The following is a 20,948-nucleotide window of genomic DNA, read 5'->3' as shown; positions in this document are numbered from 1 at the left end:
CCATTCTTTTGAAGACCCTGCTTTTGCGGGATATGCTGGGTATGTTTGGTTTGGAACATGGAATGATTGTTTTAATGATATTTTAGTGACACACGTTGAGAAGAATTTTTTAAAAGTAAAAATGATAATATTTTTAATAACGCTCAGCACGTCATACGTCCTCCTTCATGTCTCCTGCAAAACTATGCCCACACGTCTCACGGCTTGAGAATAAGTGTGGGAAGGAAGGAAGGATAGGCAAAAAAGAGTGTATGTATATATCGGTGTGGTTACCAAATTGAAGGTATCGTAGCACCGCTACCCCTTGGACTATTTATAGGCCAAAGATTAGGTTCTGGGATGTTAGGCCATCTCCAAGAGGGGCCTATCGACCCAAATTTGGACCGATTTCGGTCCAAATCTACCCAACAATTTCAATTTAGGCCGGTGAAACCGGCCTAAATCTTTTTAATAATAAAATATTAACTTTTTGGTTTTATATATTTGTTAATTTGTTGATTGAATGTTATTATATATATATATATATGTAATAAGTAGTTTTTAATTATATTTCTTAATTTTCACTTATATATATAATAGTTATTTAACAAAAATATATTAAACACCATGAATTGTTTTAATTCAAATTAATAATACATTAAAAATTCAAATTAATAATGCATTTGTGGGAACAATATACTAATTCAAAGTAGTTTAATCTTTGTTATTTTTCTTTTAGTTATTTATATATTATTTTTTTCTTCATTTTCTTGTTTAAGTGTAATGTTTTTCTAATTTAATAAATTTATTAAGTTTGAAATTAAAATGATATTATTCGTTTGGCGTCCAATTGAATTAATATGTATTTGAATTAATATCAATCATTAAAATAGCAATATATTAATAGTTGATAGAATAAAATATTAATATATGAATTTGGACCAAAATTTAGACCGGAATAGAGAGTTGTCCAACTCCAAATTTAGGCGAGATTTTGACCAAAAAACCCAGTCACTCTTGGAGTTGCCCTTACCTCAAAATCTGGACGGTTTCTTGGCATGACTGCTGAGGCGTAGATGAGGTACAGGTACGTGATGTGCTGAATGGCGATGGCGAACACGTGAAATGTGACAGATAATCATTTTCATTATCAATATTCATGCCGTCATGTCAGGCTTTTGCTGGAGTTCTGACACCCGAGTACATTATATATTGCTTAGTCCTTTAATCCATGACGGATTCCTTGTCCGATACTTATTATGTGGCCCGGATGCACCGTAACATCTGGATTCATTATGTATTCCAGATCATTAGGATCATTGTTTTGACATCAAAATATGTTCCTTGTGCTTATTTAGTTCATATATCAAGGCAAAGACACTGTTATGATGCTTCACTCGTGCTTGTGGTTTTCTGTGAGTAATTTTTTTCTTGGCTCCCCTTCGATAATATTTCTGTCTCCGCCTTTAAGATTTGTATAAAAAGAAGTATTCAAATTAGAGGACCACAATTAGATCAAGTCTTTCATGGCGGTTTAAGAGAAATTACTAAAGCTGAAACATGGCGATGAATATATATTGAAGGTATAAAATTTATAAGCAGCCACAACGAGAAAATCAGAGGAAGTGATAGAGAACAAGAGCATACAAGCAAGAAGAGGTTCCTGGTATAAAGAGACTTATTTTGGTGAGGGTAGAGGGGTTCCATTAAGGAAGTGGCTTATAAGTGCAAGAGCGCACTCCTCGGCTGATAGCTTGGAACTTCATGCCCTGCTCCTCTCACTGCAAATGTCAAGTTCCCTTCATAAACTTCTGTGAACCCTCCCACCTATTACAGATTTAAACCAAATATTCAACACCTATATCTGTCAATTTGTCATCTGTATTAAATCTGGCATTTGAAATAAGTTCAAATAAATCCGACAAAACTGGTAATCTCAGAAAGAAAATAACCTGCTGATTGACTATCCAGGGATACCACGACGTTTTCACTTGGAGTTTCATTTTTGCTAGCGAGTACTTGGTTGAGGTAACTGGTACTACGCTATCTATGTCGCCGCTGTATTGCCAAACAAATGTAGAATCTGAGTTTCATGACAAGAAACACAAACATGTATTGACTGAACTCAGGGATTAGTGGTAGCAACATGGATACGTTAATGTTATAATCTTTATTTTTACCTGAAAATCCAAACACGAAGACCATTAGCCATAAACTCTTAGAGCAGGGGAATAACCGTAGATGTGCTGGTCATATAACTGATGATACCACTGTCATTTTTGTTGTAAACAAACCTCACTTTAGTAAAATCATTAATCATGCATGCGTGTTTGCCAGACTAGCTCATATGTATGGATAAATACTGAAAGAAGGTCTACCTGCAAAATTCCCAAGTATGATCAAGTTTTGTGACATTGGCATGGAGAGCCTCTTGAACTTCAGGTCGATTTAAATAAGCGTATGTGTAATCACCAATGCAAGGATCGACTTCGTACTGCAGCAAAACACATAAATATTGTGGGAGTCTAGCTTAATATATTTAGTACCATGTTGTGCTTTACTGTCATGCAAAAGGCAAAAAAGAGAAAAAGTTACCGATATTTTCTTTGGCTTTCTGGTTAGAAGTCCATCGCTGTTGCAAACAGGAGAATAAATACCATAAACATCAATATATGCAACCAGGTCATGAGATGCAAACTCTGCAATACTACACTTGGGATTTGAAGTAGCATTATGAGTAGAGAAGTCACAGTATCTGTATATTTCCAATAAATTTTTATGCGAAATGAGAGCATGACTTTCCAAATAATCAAACATTCCCTTTTTATCTGTCTCGTCATTGATCACTGGATTTCCGACCTACAATGCCAAATTGGATTTGAAGCAAGTTTATTTAAATCTTAGGATCAGTACTCTTACCTCCATTGAGCCAAAGAAGAAGAGGCAGAGACTCCTTATTTTGTTCAGCTTCAGTAAAATAATAATAAAGAGCTCGACCCGCAGACTGATTAACAGTAATATAACCACCATACTGATCAAACTTAACAGGTGGCTGTCCTGGCAACTTCACAATCTTGTCTTTCTCCTCGGAATCATCAATTGAAACACCCTTAACATCTTGAACATGCAAGTATGGCTCAAAGTTGCTCGTGTCAATAAGCGAGAATTCTCTATTCTTAAGCTTAGTTCTGACTAGATTGTTAAGAGCACCAGTTTGTTTTTTCCTATGGGCATGAACTAATGAAAGAGACAATATGAGAAGCAATAGGACTGGTAAGATGTGTTTTGCCATCGTTTTGGTTTTTGCCATTGTTCACATATTTACTATTAGTTTGCATATGACTGCATGGAGAGTTCTTGTTACCAATTTTGTATACGAGCATTTGTCATTTTTTATAAAAGGAAGTATATAATACAGTTCATTTAATCGACTGCATCAAGATCAAACACAATCATAAACATTATAGTTCATATACAGTATTATTAAGAGGTTATGATTGGGTTTGATTTTATTCTATCTATCACATACACTGTGTTTTACCACAAAGACCGTTACAGTAAGTACAATATAGAACTTTATTTACTATTTAAACTTTGTTAACCTCTTAGTAATGTACTACATCAAGTGTATTTTTTACTAAGGGCGGGTTTGGGAATTCTATTAAGCTAACTTATTGGTTTATAAGTCCGCAACAACTTATCGACGAGTGTTTGTCGACCCAATTTATAAGTTAAATTTACAACTTATAAGCTGATAAGTTAAATGTTAGCGATGACATACTTTTTTTCAACTTATTTGTATTTTTTCACTTTTTTTTTAAAATTTTGAGTTTAAAGTAAAATTTTAAAATATTTTTTAATTTAAAATTCATGAATTAAGATAATTGTATTTAATAATTATATATTTTAATTCATTTAAGTAAAAAAAAAATCTGACTTATAAGTAAGTTTAACCAAACACTTATAAACTTATAAGTATTTATCAACTTATCACTTATTTAACACTTATTTATTTTAAGTTATAAGTTATTTATTTTAAACTTTTCCAAACGGACACTAAGACCGTTAAACTAAGTTAAGGTAAGTAAATTAAGGGTAGGTTCTTATGGTAATTTATAAGGTAAAGGGTTCCCTTGAAGAAGTGATTTATAAGTTGCAGAGCACTCCTTAGCTGATAGCTTGGCACTTGATGCCTTGCGCCAGTATCTTCAACCATATCAAACTCTTAACTAAAAATTATTAATATATATTATAAATAAAAAATAAATAAAAATTATAAAAATTATGTAAAATTTTTTTATCTTCAATGGTACATTTCCCTTTTATAAATACTAACCTATAACTGTGCTATGCACGGACTAATTATAATATTTGTAATTTAATTATTTTATAAAAAAAATTTAAAAAAAATAATTATATATTATTAAGATTAATGAATTTAAAATATTTACGTATTATTCTATATATATATATTATATTATTGAAGAATTCAAAATTTAAATAGTTATATATGTCCCTTCACTGGCACGGATAACCTATAGGAAAGCGGGAGTCATGGATAGTTGGTGTTCTTTTAATATTGATTTTTTAATATTTTTTTTAATTTATTATTTATTTTGTTATATTATAATCTGAATTAAAAAAAATTAATTTTGACGATGTTTGGTTCCTACAAAAATGGTAAGAGTGAAGTTGAGTGCGATTACAAATTAAATTGAATAAAAATTAATAGAGTTTGAATTATATTAGATACATGATTTTTTTAACTAAATTATATTTGTTTAAATTTTGTTTTGCAAGATTTTAACATAATAACCAACCGACCAAACGAAATCATGTTTCGCTTATATTAGAATAATATTTACGTATTATTTTGTATGTATTATATTATTTAATATTCAAAATTTAAATAGCTAAAAATTTTAAAAGTCCTCGTATGTGGATGATTTGGTATTATTGTTTTTTAATATTGATTTTTTTTAATGTTTTCTAGATTTATTAACTATTTTGTTATATTATAATTTGAATTTCTAAAACTAATTTTGGAAGTGTTTGTTTCCTTACAAAAGAGGTAAAATATAAGTTGAGTGCGATTAAAAATAAAGTTGTATAATAATTCATTAAGTTTATAGTTATATGAAATTCATGATTTAATTTTTTTAATTAGATTATATTTTTTAAAAATTTGTTTAGGAATGTGTTAACATATTTTTTAGGTGCACAACGTATAGGAAAGTATGAGTTTTAAATAGTAATGGTGTATACTCATAATTGAAAGAATGTCCAAAATACACCACTTTTCACATTCAACTGCCCAAAATGCCCAAATGCGCGCGAACCGCCCAAAATACCCACGAAATACGCATTTCAGGGATGCGTAGTCGACCTTTCAAATTTTAATAAAAAGTACATGCGTATTCACTTTTTGATTTAAGAAGAACACGAATGTTCAACATGCGTATTCACTAAAAATACAAAAAGTGAATCCGCATGTGCCACATGCGTAGTCTTTATTAAAAAAATGAAATAATAAATACGCATTCCTCACATGCGTATTCAGCAGGTATTTTGGGCGTACAATACCGTTAATTGGCATTTTGGACATTTTTCCCCAAATGGTGGGTATTTTGGTTTTTCACCCCCCATATTTTGTATTATTTTTGTTAATATTATTTTTTAATTTTTTGTTGATTTATTAACTATTTTGTTATATTATAATTTGAATTTCTAAAATTAATTTTGGAACTGTTTGTTTCTTTACAAAAGAGGTAAAAAGAAGTTAGAGTGTCATTAGAAATTGAGTTGAATACTAATTCATTGAGTTTGTAGTAATATTAAATACATGATTTAATTTTTTTAATTAAATTATATATTTTTAAATTTTGTTTTGGAATATGTTAACATATTTTTTTGGAAGGTGTTAACCAATCAAACCATAGTTCCCTTATAATAATATAGTAAAGTGGGATTCTTGAATAGCAGTGGTGTTTGTGAATAATTTGTTTTTTTAATATTCTCTTCATTTATTAATTATTTTGTTATATTATAATTTGAATTGCTAAAATTATTTTCGACAATTCCTACAAAAAGAGTAAGATTGAAGTTGAGTACAATAAGAAGTTAAGTTGAATAATAATTAACTGAGTTTGTAGTTATTAATAAAGTTTGTTGTTATATGAGATACATGAAATTAATTTTTTTGATTAAATTATATTTGTTAAAATTTTATATTGCATGGTTTTAACATACCGTAGCCTTCCTCTTGTTATCTTGATGGGTTTCTGCCATAACTAACCCCTGGTTGTAGCATGTTTCAGCAACTCCGTAATCTCCTTTAATCTCCCCGACTCCCGTCGGGGTTGGGAACTTAATCTTGAGATGGGAGATTGAAGTTATTGCTTGCATCATGGTTAGAGCTGATCTGCCAATAATTCCGTTGTATGAGGAAGGAGCGTTGATCACATAAAACTTGATGACATGAGTCACTTGGTTAGGAGCAGATCCAAAGATGACTGGCAGATACAAAGTTCCTTTGATCGGGACTAAGTTGTGGCCGAAGCCATAGAGTGGGTCTTCTCGACATTCATTTAAGCGGACGCTCCCTAACTGCATTCTATCCACTGTGTGCTTGAAGAGGATATTTACTGAAGAGCCATTGTCTATGAGCATTCTTCTTACTTCATTATCGAAAATGTCTAGAGTGATAACCAAAGCTGTATTGTGATGAGGGTTGACTCCTTCATAGTCCTTGCTGCTGAAGGATATCACCAGGTCTGGGAGTGATTGGATTGAAAGTACTTCTTCGTCGAAGTCCGGGTTCCGGGGTGGGGAGTATGTTCCGCCTAGGACCACATTGACTACATTCTTTCCTTTCTTCTGCGCTTCCCCTCTGCTGTTGTCCCGAACTAAGTACTTGTTCATATTTCCCTTTTTCACTTGGTCCTCAATGAAGTACTTGAGTGATAAGCAATTCTCGGTCTTGTGGCCATGGGTCTCGTGATAATCACACTGCCTATTGTAGGGCCTGCTCTCCGGAGGAGTTTGCATTGGCTTCGGAGGATAATAGAAAGGCTTGTCTTTGACTTCTTTCAAGATTTCCTCCCGGGTCATGTTGAGAGGAGTCCAGTCCGGCTCCTGCTTCGGCTCCCGAGATTGCTTCATGGGTCCTGGGTCGCTGTTTGACTCCTGCTTAGGACCAAGTCTTTGGAAAACCGGGTTTGCTTGTCTTTCTTGGCTTTGGTTGCTTTGCTTGAATTTCTTGTCCTGATGGTAACCCCCTTTCGGTCGGTCATCAGTGTTTTTACTCCTAGACCCTCCATTCCGGGTCATTCTCATTGCCTGGAGCACATCTGTTTCCTTAATGAATCTGGCAGCCATGGAATAAGCTGCTGCCAGACTTTGCGGCTCTTTATTGATCAGCTCCACAATATACCTTTCGTTGTGCTCTGGGTCCAGGTTTCTTCTAAAGATGCTTAAAGCTTCCCTTTCATCCAGATTTGAAACTTTATTGATTGCTTCCTGGAACCGGCGCATGTATGCAGAGAGGGACTCATTGTCATGCTGCCGGATCGTCTCCAGGTGACACATGTGCATTTCGTGCGTTTTGTTCGCCCGAAATCTCCTAAGGAAAGAGGCTCGAAATTCCTTCCAGGGGTGGATGCTGCGGGAGGGGATTCTGCTGAACCATCTCTGGGCCCCTCCCTTAAGGGTTGAAGCGAAGAACCTTGATTTCGTCAAGTCATTATAGTAGTATATCTGCGCTATCTGCTCAAAGTAGTTCAAGTGCTCCTCCGGGTCTCCCAGACCATCAAAGGAGTCAAAGTTGTAATGCTTCAAGTTCCGCTGCCGGGGGATAGCTTCTAAGGAGTGGCTGAAAGGAGTTAGTGTTTCTCCAATCTCCACTCCTGATTCTCTGTCCATCTTCCTCTGTAATTCATAGATCATGTCTTTTAGGTCCTTCTGCTTCTCTTCTTCTTCATCATCAGAAATCAGCTCCGGAGTAGGGTCTCTCCGGGTTCTTTTGCTCCTAGACTTGGTCAACAGCTTCTCTTCTTCTAATTGTATTCTCTTTTGGATCTTTAGCTCGAGCTTTGCTTCTTCTTCTTTCCTGATTTGCTCCCGGACTTCTTCCAACTTTCTCTGTTTAGCAGCTTCTGCTTCTTTTTTGCCTTGATCTTTTTTGCTTTTCTTCCCCTTGGCTCCAATGCGGTCGAACACAGACCTCTTTGATTGCTGGGAGTCCCCGGATTCCTCTGGCTCCTCCTCTAGTTCTGCCTCTTCTTGGAGGCGGGTCTGCTCCTGTCTGTATAGTCTGATTGCTTCTGCTAGTTCATCACTTGTGAGGTTAGCCATGTGCCCTTCGGCTACCGGGACATTTGTGTACTTGTACTGATTGAGCTCTATGAGGGTCCTGGCATCCCTTGTGTTTACAATTCTCTCCATTACGGGAGTGTGTAGTGGTTGCTCCTGGAATGTTTCTCTCTCGGCTCCTGGGTCAAGAGCCTGGGAATGGTCCGGCTCCTGGACCTGAGCACTAGCAGATAGCCTCCTAGAGGTATTCTTTCCTGGTCTTGGCATTTCTCAGCAATACCAACAACAAACAACAACAATATGGCACAGGGAATATCGGTCTAAGGTTGCTTTATGAAATTTGCAGAAACTACCCAAAATAACAACAAATACTAACAAATAGCTTCCTGGGAGCAGTTCAAACGATTTTATGGGACTATTCAACGATGAAGTACAACGCAAAGTTATATTCAAACTAGAACAATAACGATTAAAACTAACGATAGCTCACACGAACGTGGCTTAATCAACAAAACGGGCTCACACAAACGTGGCCTAAAGTAACGAGCGCATACAAACGTGGCCGACATAAACAACATTCATGCTTACGGAAAGGGTTGGTTGCTTGAGTTCTTACAAGTTTGAATAAATGGACTCTTTGAAGAGTTGTTGATGAAGGTGAATCCAGGGGCACCAAGACCCAAGGATGGAGACCCCTCCTTCTAGCGCCAAATGATAACTCCTGGTGGCGGGGCTGCTCCTTCGACGCCGTCCTGGATCTTTCGCTGCTGTAGAGGTATAGCTGTGGTTGGGTTCCTACAAAACAACACCGGAAGGGGGGTTGGAGTCCCGCGGCGCCTCCGGCGTGAGAGTAAGAACTAGCTTTTTGGGAAGATGAGGATGAATATGAATGTACGGTGGCTGTGTGTGTATATGAGTGTGAAAGAATGATTAACCCCAAAACCTCACATTCTTGGGCTATTTATAGCCCAAGGATAGGGTTTTAGGGTTGGTACCTTTGAATCGTAGCCATTGATTCTGAGAGCGGAGGACACCTGGCGGGAGTGGATGCTTTACATGTGTCAGTGCGGGACTGGCCGAGGAATGTTTTGAGGATCCTCTGACACGTGCCTTGATTATTCCCATGATTGACGCGTGACAGTTACTTCCATCATGTGCTCGGGTCAGCGTCTCACGTGCTGGGATTACTCAAGGTTGGGGTCGCGGGACTGGACTAGTTAGGACTGTAGTGTTAGGACTAGACTGAGTTGGGAGGTCAGGACTAGTCCTCCCAGGAGCTGAGTGGAGTTATGAGCATAAGAGTAGGCATCCCAGGAGTTGTATGGAGCTAGGAGCTAGGAGTTTAGGAGTAGGCCTCCCAGGAGCTGTACGGAGTTGAAAGCCTGGGAGTAGTCCTCCCAGGAGTTATATGGACTATCAGTGTTAACCAAAAACGAAACCATGTTTTTTTTTAATATAATATTTAGGTATTATTTTTTATGTATTATATTATTGAATGATTTAAAATTTAAATAGTTAAAATTTTAAAAAGTTATCTTACTACAATCTACAACCTATAGAGGTTGCTTTGCTGCACGTGTAGAGCGTTAGGAGTAGCAGTGGTGAGTATGCGGGTGATTTGTTTTTTTTTAATATTATTTTTTTAATTTTTTCTTGATTTATTTATTTATTTGTTATATTATTATTTGAATTATTAAAATTAATTTTGGAAGTGTTTAGTTCCATTCAAAATAAATAAGAAAGAAATTGAGTGCGATTAGAAATTAAGTTGAATAATATTTCATAAAATTTGTAGTTATATTAGATACATGATTTAATTTTTTTAATAAAACTATATTTGTTTAAATTTTAGTTTGGAAGGTGTTATCATAATTTTTCGATTATAATAGTATAGTATGGTATAAATATACATGGATGATTTGGTATTATTTTTCAATATTATTTTATTCTTGATTTATTATTTATTTTGTTATATTATTATTTGAATCACTAAAATTAATTTTGGAAGTGTTTGTTTTTCTATAAAAGAAGTAAGAAAGAAGTTGAGTGGAATTAGAAATTAAATCGGATAATAATTCATAGAGTTTGCCTTTATATTAGATATATGGGTCAATTTATTTTATAAAATTATATTTTTTTCAAATTTTGTTTTGTAAGATGTTAACAAATATTTTTAGGAAGGTGTTATCCAGCGGAAACTTTGTTTTGGAAGGTGTTACCATATTTTTAGAAATCTGTTAATCAAACTCCAAACCAACCTATAATTCGCTTATAATAGTATAATATAGTATAGATATATTACATTTTTCAACTGAAACCCACTATCAATATAATTCAAATTAATGCTACATTATTAAATATAAATTAAATTTAAAAAAGATATAAAATTAAATAAAATTCGTGCATTGCATAAATTTTAAACTAGTAGTATTATTGAAACCGAAATATTAAAAAATTGTTGAACATTACTCATATTTTAATATTTATATTTAAACCTTTTATTTTGTAATTAAGATTTTAATGTACAAAATTTATTTTTAAATTTACTTCTTCTTATATTATTTGTGCTCATCCTAGAAGTTAGCTGGTAAATCATGTATGTAAGAGTACATGAGTCTTGAGCTTCCGTGTTGTAACGGGGATGCCTTTGTTTTATCTGCTCTTTTTATTTTGTGTAGTTTTTCTTTTTAAATTACAGGAATTATATACTACAGGAGTTAGTGTTTGGATCGAAAGTCTACGGTAGTTGGTGTTTGAGTGCAGTTTTTTTTATTAAAAAAGGAAAGTTTAAGATTTTTTTTAGGAAGACATTAACCAACCGACCAAGTGAAACTATGTTTTGCTTATAATAATCTATTATATATATTAGAGCAAATAGGGGGTTGGGTGATGTGACGCCCTCCAAACCCGAGTCAGAATTTTGGGGTCCACACACACACCTTATTAATAACCTGCTTATAACAATGATAAAGATAATAATAATATGCAGTGACCCTACTTACCAACTACCACGGACCGTAACAGGTTAAAGTATGCACACAAGCCAAACACATACTTATATTACAAACCGTTCAAATCCCAACTATCCAAACTCAGAACTGAGTATTAAACATTATTACAAACTTTTACAAACTTAAATTATTCCAAAAGAAGCCTACTAGCTCAACTCGATCAACCTGAACCCCTAACTCTCGCGCTGGACTGGGGATCCTCGGTACCAACCGATTCCTTCTTAACTGGAAAAGAACATAAACAACATCGCACAAATGAGCTAACTAGCTCAGCAAGTCACAATGACAAAACTGAGAATAATGATTATCAGGTAAATATGGTTATGAGATCAAGTGAACAATGGATTATAATTTAGAATTGGATATTATATTTTCATTTTAAAAACCAAGGTTAGGCTGCTGATCAGTCACGCACTAACCCCGAGCAAAGCACACAACACTGCTCTAACTACTGGATCCAAGGCACACATTGGCCTAACTTGACCATTATATGGTCTGACCACGAATCTGGTCCACAATTTTATAAAAACAATCCAATTCTAACATAATAACAGAATAAGCAGTAATAAACAATAAACAGCATCAATAAACAGCATCATTAACAACATTGGACATTTAATAATGAAAATGGTTTCAATCTGCATAGGGATCAATATGGCAGTTTCAAAGAATGGATGCTAGGTAATGAAAGAATTGGATAGCAAGGGAAATAATGTTTCAAGGATTTGGCCTTCCAAAGTATAGGATAAAATGGTTTGAGTGTGTAAGCAATCTGGTTCAGTGTTTGATATTTAGTTTGTATGTATTTGTGAAGCAGTATCGTATCTGGGTGCACAACAATCAATGGTTTAGAAAGAATAAGGTTTACGGCTCAAGATCAATAACTGGAATCAGGATTTAGGGTTCAGTGCTTCAAGGCACTTGCAATATAAAACAGGACTATCAATCACTACGATATCTCGAGAAAGTTCAGAACACTTCCCTGGTACTAGCTTACTACACTGCAATCGCTTTCAATCACCACTGTCTTACTCCTTGACTACCTGTTTCCCTTTCCTACACCTTGCCTCTTATGCTCACATATCATAAGCATCTATCGATATTCAACTTATACGATTTTATTCGACATATACTTCTATCTACCCTTCGTTTCACCCGAATCCGATTAACGGATTGAAAGTTACGCAATTAACAAGTAAACATCGAATATATAGACCGACAGTTAACCAACAAGTCACATATAACACATAACACATCACATAATCAATGATATATCATTTATAAAGAAGTCTCGGGTCATAAACAGGCTTTTGGATATTTAAAATGATTTTTAAAACATTTTTCGGAATTAAAACAGGTCGTTGGATCATTCTCGGAATAATAAACAGAGTTCGGTTTTTCAATTCTGACTTCGAAATAATTTTATAATAATTATCGAGCCTTGGAAACAATTTAAAATAATATTTTAAAACTCGAAACTATTTTTCGGAATTTTTAAATCATTTTTAAATAATTAAATCTAATTAAATAAGTAATTAAAATCAATTAATAATTAATTAAATCAATTAATCAATTAATTTTTGAATTAATTGACCAATTAATCAATTAAAAATTAACTGAAATTAATTAACTAATTAATTTAGATTTATTTTTGAATTAAAAATAATTTTCGGAATTAAAATAATAATTTTTGGAATTTTCAGAAATTAAAATCGAATTTTTATAATAAAAATAATAGGAAATATGATTTTTGAATAATTTTAAAATAGGAATCCTATTTTTGCAAATTCTGGAAAGTTCAGGGACCTAACTGTTTCTTCCCCAATAATTCAGGTACTAAACTGTAATTTTACAGGGGGGTCGCCGGAAAATGCCCTGTCTTGCCGGAGAAGAGGATCCAGGGATGCTCAGGCCATCACCACCTCCAGATCACATCTACAATTCATCAGGAACACAACTATGCCATCAAATCGACCTAACAATCCCTGAGTTGGCTGGAATTTGGCCGAGAAGTTCGCTGGTTTCCGGCGAGTTCGACGTAAACTTCAAATGACAACTCCCTTCTCTACAGACCTCGTCGATTTGTGAAACTGGTACGAATAGATTGCAAATTTCACAGAGAATACAACCCACTATACCACAACATCTATCTATCCCGAAATAAGAAACCCCCAAATTCAATTAAGAACATTCATACGGGTTATAAACCCTAATTTTAAAATTCGAGAATTAAACTCAATTTTGAACATGTTATTGAACTCCAAATCAGTCGTATGACATATGAAAATCATCAGGAAAACAAGCTCTACAGCATGCAAGTATCAAATCATACAAACAATCACCCGAACAAAAATTCATATTTTTAATGAAATTAATTCGAAAATAAATAATTTTTCAGAAAATAAACCTTGATTTCTGCAGTGATTTGGAACACAAAATCTGATAGAACACCTCAAGACCTTTGGATTGAGTACTCGAGCTTTTCAAACGGACTCCGGTAACACTTCCGATTGTTGGTTTGATTCTCAGAAAGATTTATGAATATATGAATTTTCTCTGGAAATTTATATAATTACTGACTGCAAATAATTTTTGATACGAAATAAAATACGGTAAAAGGCTATTTATAATTACGGAAAATTAGTATCCCGTTGGATCATTCCGGATATAAAACGGTACGTTTATTTGTAAAACTGATCCAAACGGTATCGGTTTTTTCGGGATAATTATCCAAATCAGTACAATTTTACTGCGGTCTTGGTCTCAGCGCCTGGTTACACGTACTACGAGGTGATAATTGGGATAGTTTAATAAAAAGCTCCCTTTTATCGAAAATACGAGTTTTATTGATTAACCGAAACGAATATTATATCGAAAATGTTGCGCCGGGACCCGCGCAGGACAAACCGTATGCCGGATCGAAAAAGTCGAAACATGGAATATGCTCAGAATATTACAATTAGGTTAGGAAGGAGTTCTCGGAAGAGTTTCACCACGGATGACGTCGGTTGGTTCCTCTTTTTATAAAATAGATTTTAAATACCCGGAAAAAGATTTTACGCAATTTATATGATTCCTATAAATTTATAAATCAACATAAAAATAATTAGGAAGATATGACAATTATCTATATTTTATTTTGGACATATAAAAATTAAAATTACTCAATTAATAATATTTTTAAACATCCAAACAAATTTAACACTTAACGAATAATTCACGGAATAAATACTGAACACATGTAATAATTATTTATTAGCAAAAATAATTACACGACATATCTCGGATATTACAGGTGAGATAATTTATTCCAAATTACTAATTTACCCCTTAATAATAAATACAAATAATTGTCAAATTTAATACCATGTATTAATTACACTTAAGTCATTATTACTCCTTACTAATAAATATAAAAAATTCCATATTGAATAACATATATTGATTACACCTAACTCATTAGTATTAATAATTTTATATATGTTACCATTTATCATTGAATATTAACAACCTATAATTAGATATCTAAAATTTAATAATATTTGCCTGTATATATACTAAATTCTTATTTTTTTTGAAAAAATTTATATAAAATAAATTTATTTTCAGCAAATAAATTTAATATGTTGGCTAATCTGAAAATGACAATGTTAGTGTATCAAGTATTGTTAGGAATATATGTGCATTAGTTTGATGATATGTTTAACAAAACACTTAAGTAGAAATCTAGTGTTTGTAGCCTCAACGGATAAGACCATTTTGGCTATCCGTTGATGGTGTAGCTTTACTTAGAAATAAGTCTAGTGTTGTAGCACATTTCAGTCTCTGAATTTGAGATATAATTCTTAAATGTTGAGGGAAATTATAAGTCATGTTGACTACTAGAGGATATGCAGATAGGAAGGCCAATTGTAAATATTTCATGCCTTGTAATTTTGTATAAATGAAATGGTGTCAACGGATAACTTAAAGACCCTCAACGGATGAGAAACAAAGCTTCAACGGATGTCTCTAAAGCTTCAACGGATAACATCCTTCAACGGATGAGTGCATCAACGGATAGAGCTTCAACTGCTAACACATCAACGGATAAAGCCATCAACGGATGAAGGCTTCCACGGATGTTCTGTTAAATAGCAGTTGACAAGTGGTAGTTGTACCTACAAACAGAGGCACATGGGTTGACAGAGACAACTGAGATGTGGTAGCCTATTTCAGGAACATCAGAAAAAGCAGCCGTTCTACTCTAGTATAAAGAGGCAATAGTCAACAATATACTGGAGTAAAATGGAGAAGAAACAAGTGGAGAACTTATTTTATTATTGTACTTTTTATCTTTGTCTTCACTTGTAAACTTGGTAATATATAAACCAAGTAGCAGCTAGTAATTAGATAAGAATTTTTCCAGAGCTGTTTAGAAAAATCTTGAGAGAAAAATTATCTAGTTTGTACTAGGACGCAGCTGTGATCAACTTCTTGAATCACAGATTTTCTGAAATACCATCTCTGGTGGAACAACAATCCACCAGAAAAGTTTTTAAGGTCTGTTGTGTTCTTTACATTAGTGTTTGAATATATATCTGTCTGTATTAGCTTAAAGCAATTCATACACTTATTTGTCTTAAACACATAGCCTTTGAAACTGCTCAAAACTAGAAAAAGTTTTGAGATTTACATTCAACCCCCCTTCTGTAAATCTCATTGTTAGTCCACTAGGAATAACAATTGGTATCAGAGCAAGCTCTTGACACACAAAGAGTTTAAAGATCTTGGAAACTAACAAAGATGAGTAAGAAGGATATTGGAGTAAAAATCCCAGTTCTTGACAAAGACAGTTATCACCATTGGAAGGTGAAAATGCACCTTCATCTACTCTCCCAAGATGAAGGTTATGTAAACTGCATTGAGAATGGTCCTCACATTCCCCACAAAGTAGCCACAGTTGCTACAGCCACAATTGCTGTTGGTCAATCCATTCCAAAACCTAGAGCAGAATGGACAATGGAAGACACAGAAGAAGTCCACAAGGATAAGAAGGCTATGAACATTTTGTTTAATGGTCTTGACAAGGATATGTTCGATAATGTGATAAATTGCACAACTGCCAAAGAGGTTTGGGACATAGTTCAGCTACTGTGTGAAGGTACAGAACAAGTAAAAGAAAACAAAATGCAGCTTCTCATTCAACAGTATGAGTATTTTCATTTTGAAGAAAATGAATCTTTAAATGACACATTCAATAGATTCCAAAAGCTGTTGAATGGACTGAAGCTGTATGGTAGAGTGTACCAGGTGAAGGATTCAAATCTTAAATTTTTAAGATCCTTGCCAAAGGAATGGAAACCCATGACTGTCTCCTTGAGAAACTCTCAAGATTATAAGGACTTCACTCTTGAAAGATTATATGGAATCTTGAAGACTTATGAACTAGAGCTGGAACAGGATGAGGTATTGGAGAAGGGAAGAAAGAAAGGAGGTTCAGTTGCCTTGGTAGCTGAAAATGAGAAAGAATGCAGACAAGAAACTGTGAGATCTACATTAAACTCCAAAGATGGCACAAGCAAATCAGAATCAAGCAAGGGTAAGGAGCAAGTTGCTGAGAATGAAGACAACTCCAACCAAGATGACTCTGATGGTATTGATGAGCATCTTGCATTTCTGTCCAGAAGATTTGCAAAGATGAAATTTAGAAAAAACACTAGAGCCACTAAACCTCATAAGAACATGGTGGACAAATCCAAGTTCAAGTGTTTCAATTGTGGTATAAGTGGACACTTTGCAAGTGAGTGCAGAAAGCCAACTTCTGAAAAGAAGAAATTTGACCAAGTAGATTACAAAAAGAAATATTTTGATCTGCTCAAGCAAAAGGAGAGGGCTTTCATTACTCAAGAAAAAGACTGGGCAGTTGATGGAGAAGAAGAGGATGAAGATGTGGAATATGTCAACTTGGCTCTCATGGCTGATTCTGAGGAAAATGAAGTTAGTTCATCAAGCAACCAGGTAATCACTACTGATTTAACGCAGCTTACTAAAGAAGAGTGCAATGATACTTTTAATGACATGTCTACTGAACTGTATCATTTGCGTGTGTCTCTTAAATCTCTTGCTAAAGAAAATAGTAGGATTAAAGAGAACAATTTGTTTTTAAGTGATAGAAATGCTGTGTTAGAAGATAAGTTGATTGACCTAGAAAAAACTAAGCTACATTGTATATCTGTTGAAAATGAACTAGCTGAATCTGTTAAGAAAGTAGAAATACTTTCTAATCAATTAGAGAGAGAGCAAGAGGTGATTAAAGCCTGGAAGACATCTAGGGATGTTAGTGCTCAAATTGCCAAGGTCCAAGGAATTGAATCATTCTGTGAGACTGCCTGGGATAAAAATAAAAAGAAAATGGAATTAATTGATGGGCTGTCAACGGATGTGGAATCAACGGATGATGAAAGTTATCCGTTGTAGGAAGAAAAGGAGCATCCGTTGAAGGTTCCTCAATTAAAACAGGCAGATGTTTCTAAAAGTGAAAATCTAAAGAAACTCAACAAAAAGTTTGGTTCAACTTCCAAGAACTTTGTCAAAGGAGAAGCAAGCACATCCAAAGATGTCAGTAAGGTGAATATAGGGCACATGACCTTAGAACAGTTAAAGAATAGGCTCAAAGTGGTTGAGGATAAAAAGGAAACTAAAAGGAAATCTAATAGAAATGGGAAGGTAGGGGTTAACAAACATAACAATTACACACCTGATAAGTATGCTCCTAGAAAAAGCTGTGTGCATTGTAGTAGTGTTAATCATCTATCTGCTAATTGCAAATCTATTAAGAAAACTCCCATTCCTGTACCCTCTTCCATGCCTAATATGTCTGCATCACCTCTGCATGCTATGCCTGTTATGTCTCAACAAAATCCTTATGCACATTTTGCAAACATGCCATATTTTAACAATCCTTATCTTGCTGCATTTAGTATGCCTCAAATGCCATACAATATGCCAATATGGAATAACATGCTTGAACAATCCATGCCTTATCAAATTCCAAATATGCTAAATGATTTTGTGACTAACCCTACACCTCAACCAACTACATCTAAGATCAAGGTTGACTCAAAGTTACCTAAGTCTAAAGATGCAGGAGGAATGAAGTCTAGGAGAAAGGCTAACAAGAATGGACCCAAGGAAACTTGGGTACCAAAATCAACTTGATTGATTTTATGGTGTGCAGGGAAAAAGAAGAATTCTATGGTACTTGGACAGTGGCTATTCAAGACACATGACAGGAGATTTCTCCCTGCTCACAGAGTTTAAGGAGAGAGCTGGCCCTAGCATAACCTTTGGAGATGACAGCAAAGGGTTTACTATGGGATATGGCTTGATTTCAACAAGGAATGTCATAATTGATGAAGTTGCATTAGTTGATGGTCTCAAGCACAACTTACTAAGCATCAGTCAACTATGTGATAGAGGGAATACAATTTCCTTCAATTCAGAAGCCTGTGTTGTCACCAGTAAGAAAGACAACAAAGTGGTTCTAACTGGAGTTAGAAAAGGAAATGTGTACTTAGCTGACTTCAACTCTACAGATGCAGAATCTATTACTTGTCTCTTCAGCAAAGCAAGTTCAGTTGAAAGTTGGCTATGGCACAAGAAGCTATCCCATTTGAATTTCAAGACAATGAATGATCTAGTGAAAAAGGACTTAGTCAGAGGAATTCCTCTTGTTGAATTCTCAAGGGATGGTTTGTGTGATGCTTGTCAGAAAGGCAAACAAAGGAAAGCATCATTCAAAAAGAAGCTTGAAACAACAATTGATGAACCATTACAGCTGCTACATATGGATTTGTTTGGACCAGTCAATGTATTGTCAATTGCAAGAAAAAGATATTGCTTGGTGATTGTAGATGATTTCTCAAAGTTTTCATGGGTCTATTTTCTTGGATCAAAGGATGAAGCAAGTGAAATCATTATCAATCACATCAGGCAAGTCAATAATCATCCTGACTTGAAGGTTAGGAATATCAGGAGTGACAATGGAACTGAGTTCAAGAATTTGACAGTGAGGCTGTTCTGTGAAGAAAATGGAATCATGCATGAGTTCTCAGCTCCAAGAACACCTCAGCAAAATGGGGTAGTTGAAAGAAAGAACAGGTCTTTAATTGAGGCTGCCAGAACAATGCTTGAAGAATCAAAGTTACCAACATATTTATGGGCTGAAGCTGTTAATTGTGCCTGCTACACTCAGAATATTTCTTTGATCAATCAAGCTAAAGGCATGACTCCTTATCAGTTGTTCAAGAGAAGAAAACCAACTCTAAACTTTCTTCATGTCTTTGGATGTAAATGTTTTATACTGAGAAATCAAAATGACCATAAAGGGAAGTTTGATGCAAAGGCTGATGAAGGGATATTTGTTGATTACTCAGCTGGAAAATCTTATAGGGTCTACAATCTAAGAACCAACATTGTTATGGAATCTGTGCATGTTGTGTTTGATGATAAAAAGATTGATGGACTAACAGATGAGGGACACCATGAAAGACTCAAATTTGACAACATTGAGATATATTGTGATGATAGTGAAGAGGAGATTGATGGAGATGACACTTCAAAAGGGATTCAAGATATGCCCTTGGATAATGCACAAAATACTGCATCCGTTGAAAGTCAGAATTCTGCATCCGTTGAAAGAAGCAATGCAGTATCCGTTGAAAGACATAGTGCATCATCCGTTGAAGTACATAATGAAGCATCCGTTGATCATAGTTCATCAACGGATAATCGATTTACATCATCAGTTGATAGAACTCCAAGTTCCCTGCAAAGGACCAACAACTCAAGGGGAGTTTCAACTGATCAACACTCTGTCTCACATCACGACAATACTGAGGCCACCTCATCTAGAGCACATCTTCCACCTCAAAGGAAATGGACCAAGAATCATCCCTTTGAACTGATCATTGGTGATGCATCATCTAAAGTGCAAACAAGAAGAGCTACTCAAAATGAATGTCTGTATAGTAGTTTTTTATCTCAGGAGGAATCTAAGAAAGTGGAAGAAGCCTTAATGGATCCAGATTGGATATTAGCTATGCAGGAAGAGCTAAACCAATTTGAGAGAAACAAAGTTTGGAAGCTGGTACCCAAGCCAAAGAACAAGAGTTCCATTGACACAAAATGGGTATTCAGAAACAAGATGGATGAAAATGGCATTGTCATAAGGAATAAAGCCAGATTGGTTGCTAAAGGCTATTCTCAACAAGAGGGAATAGATTTTGATGAAACATTTGCTCCAGTTGCAAGACTTGAAGCCATCAGAATCTTTCTAGCCTATGCAGCTAATGCCAATTTCAAAGTCTATCAAATGGATGTCAATAGTGCATTTCTAAATGGGGAATTGGAGGAAGAAGTTTATGTAAGCCAACCTCCAGGTTTTGAAGATCAAAATTTTCCAGACCATGTGTATTATCTGTTGAAAGCACTCTATGGACTAAAGCAAGCACCTAGAGCCTGGTATGAGACTTTGTCAAAGTTCCTTCTAGATAATCATTTCACAAGAGGTACTGTTGACAAAACTCTCTTCTTTAGAAATGTTAATGGCTCTAAGATACTTGTACAAATTTATGTAGATGATATTATATTTGGATCTACAGATGA

General features: G+C 34.7%; 1 pseudogene; it reads right to left on the bottom strand.

Annotated features, from left to right (window-relative positions):
- Positions 1-1,527: 1,527 nt before the first annotated feature.
- The window catches only part of LOC141674419 (serine carboxypeptidase-like 40), a 37,661-nt pseudogene continuing 18,240 nt past the window's right edge, over positions 1,528-20,948 (bottom strand).

This window comes from Apium graveolens, chromosome 7, assembly GCF_009905375.1.
Source record: "Apium graveolens cultivar Ventura chromosome 7, ASM990537v1, whole genome shotgun sequence".
NCBI lineage: Eukaryota > Viridiplantae > Streptophyta > Magnoliopsida > Apiales > Apiaceae > Apium > Apium graveolens.
Note: the sequence above shows the minus strand (reverse complement) of the source record. Positions and strands in the feature narration are given on the sequence as shown.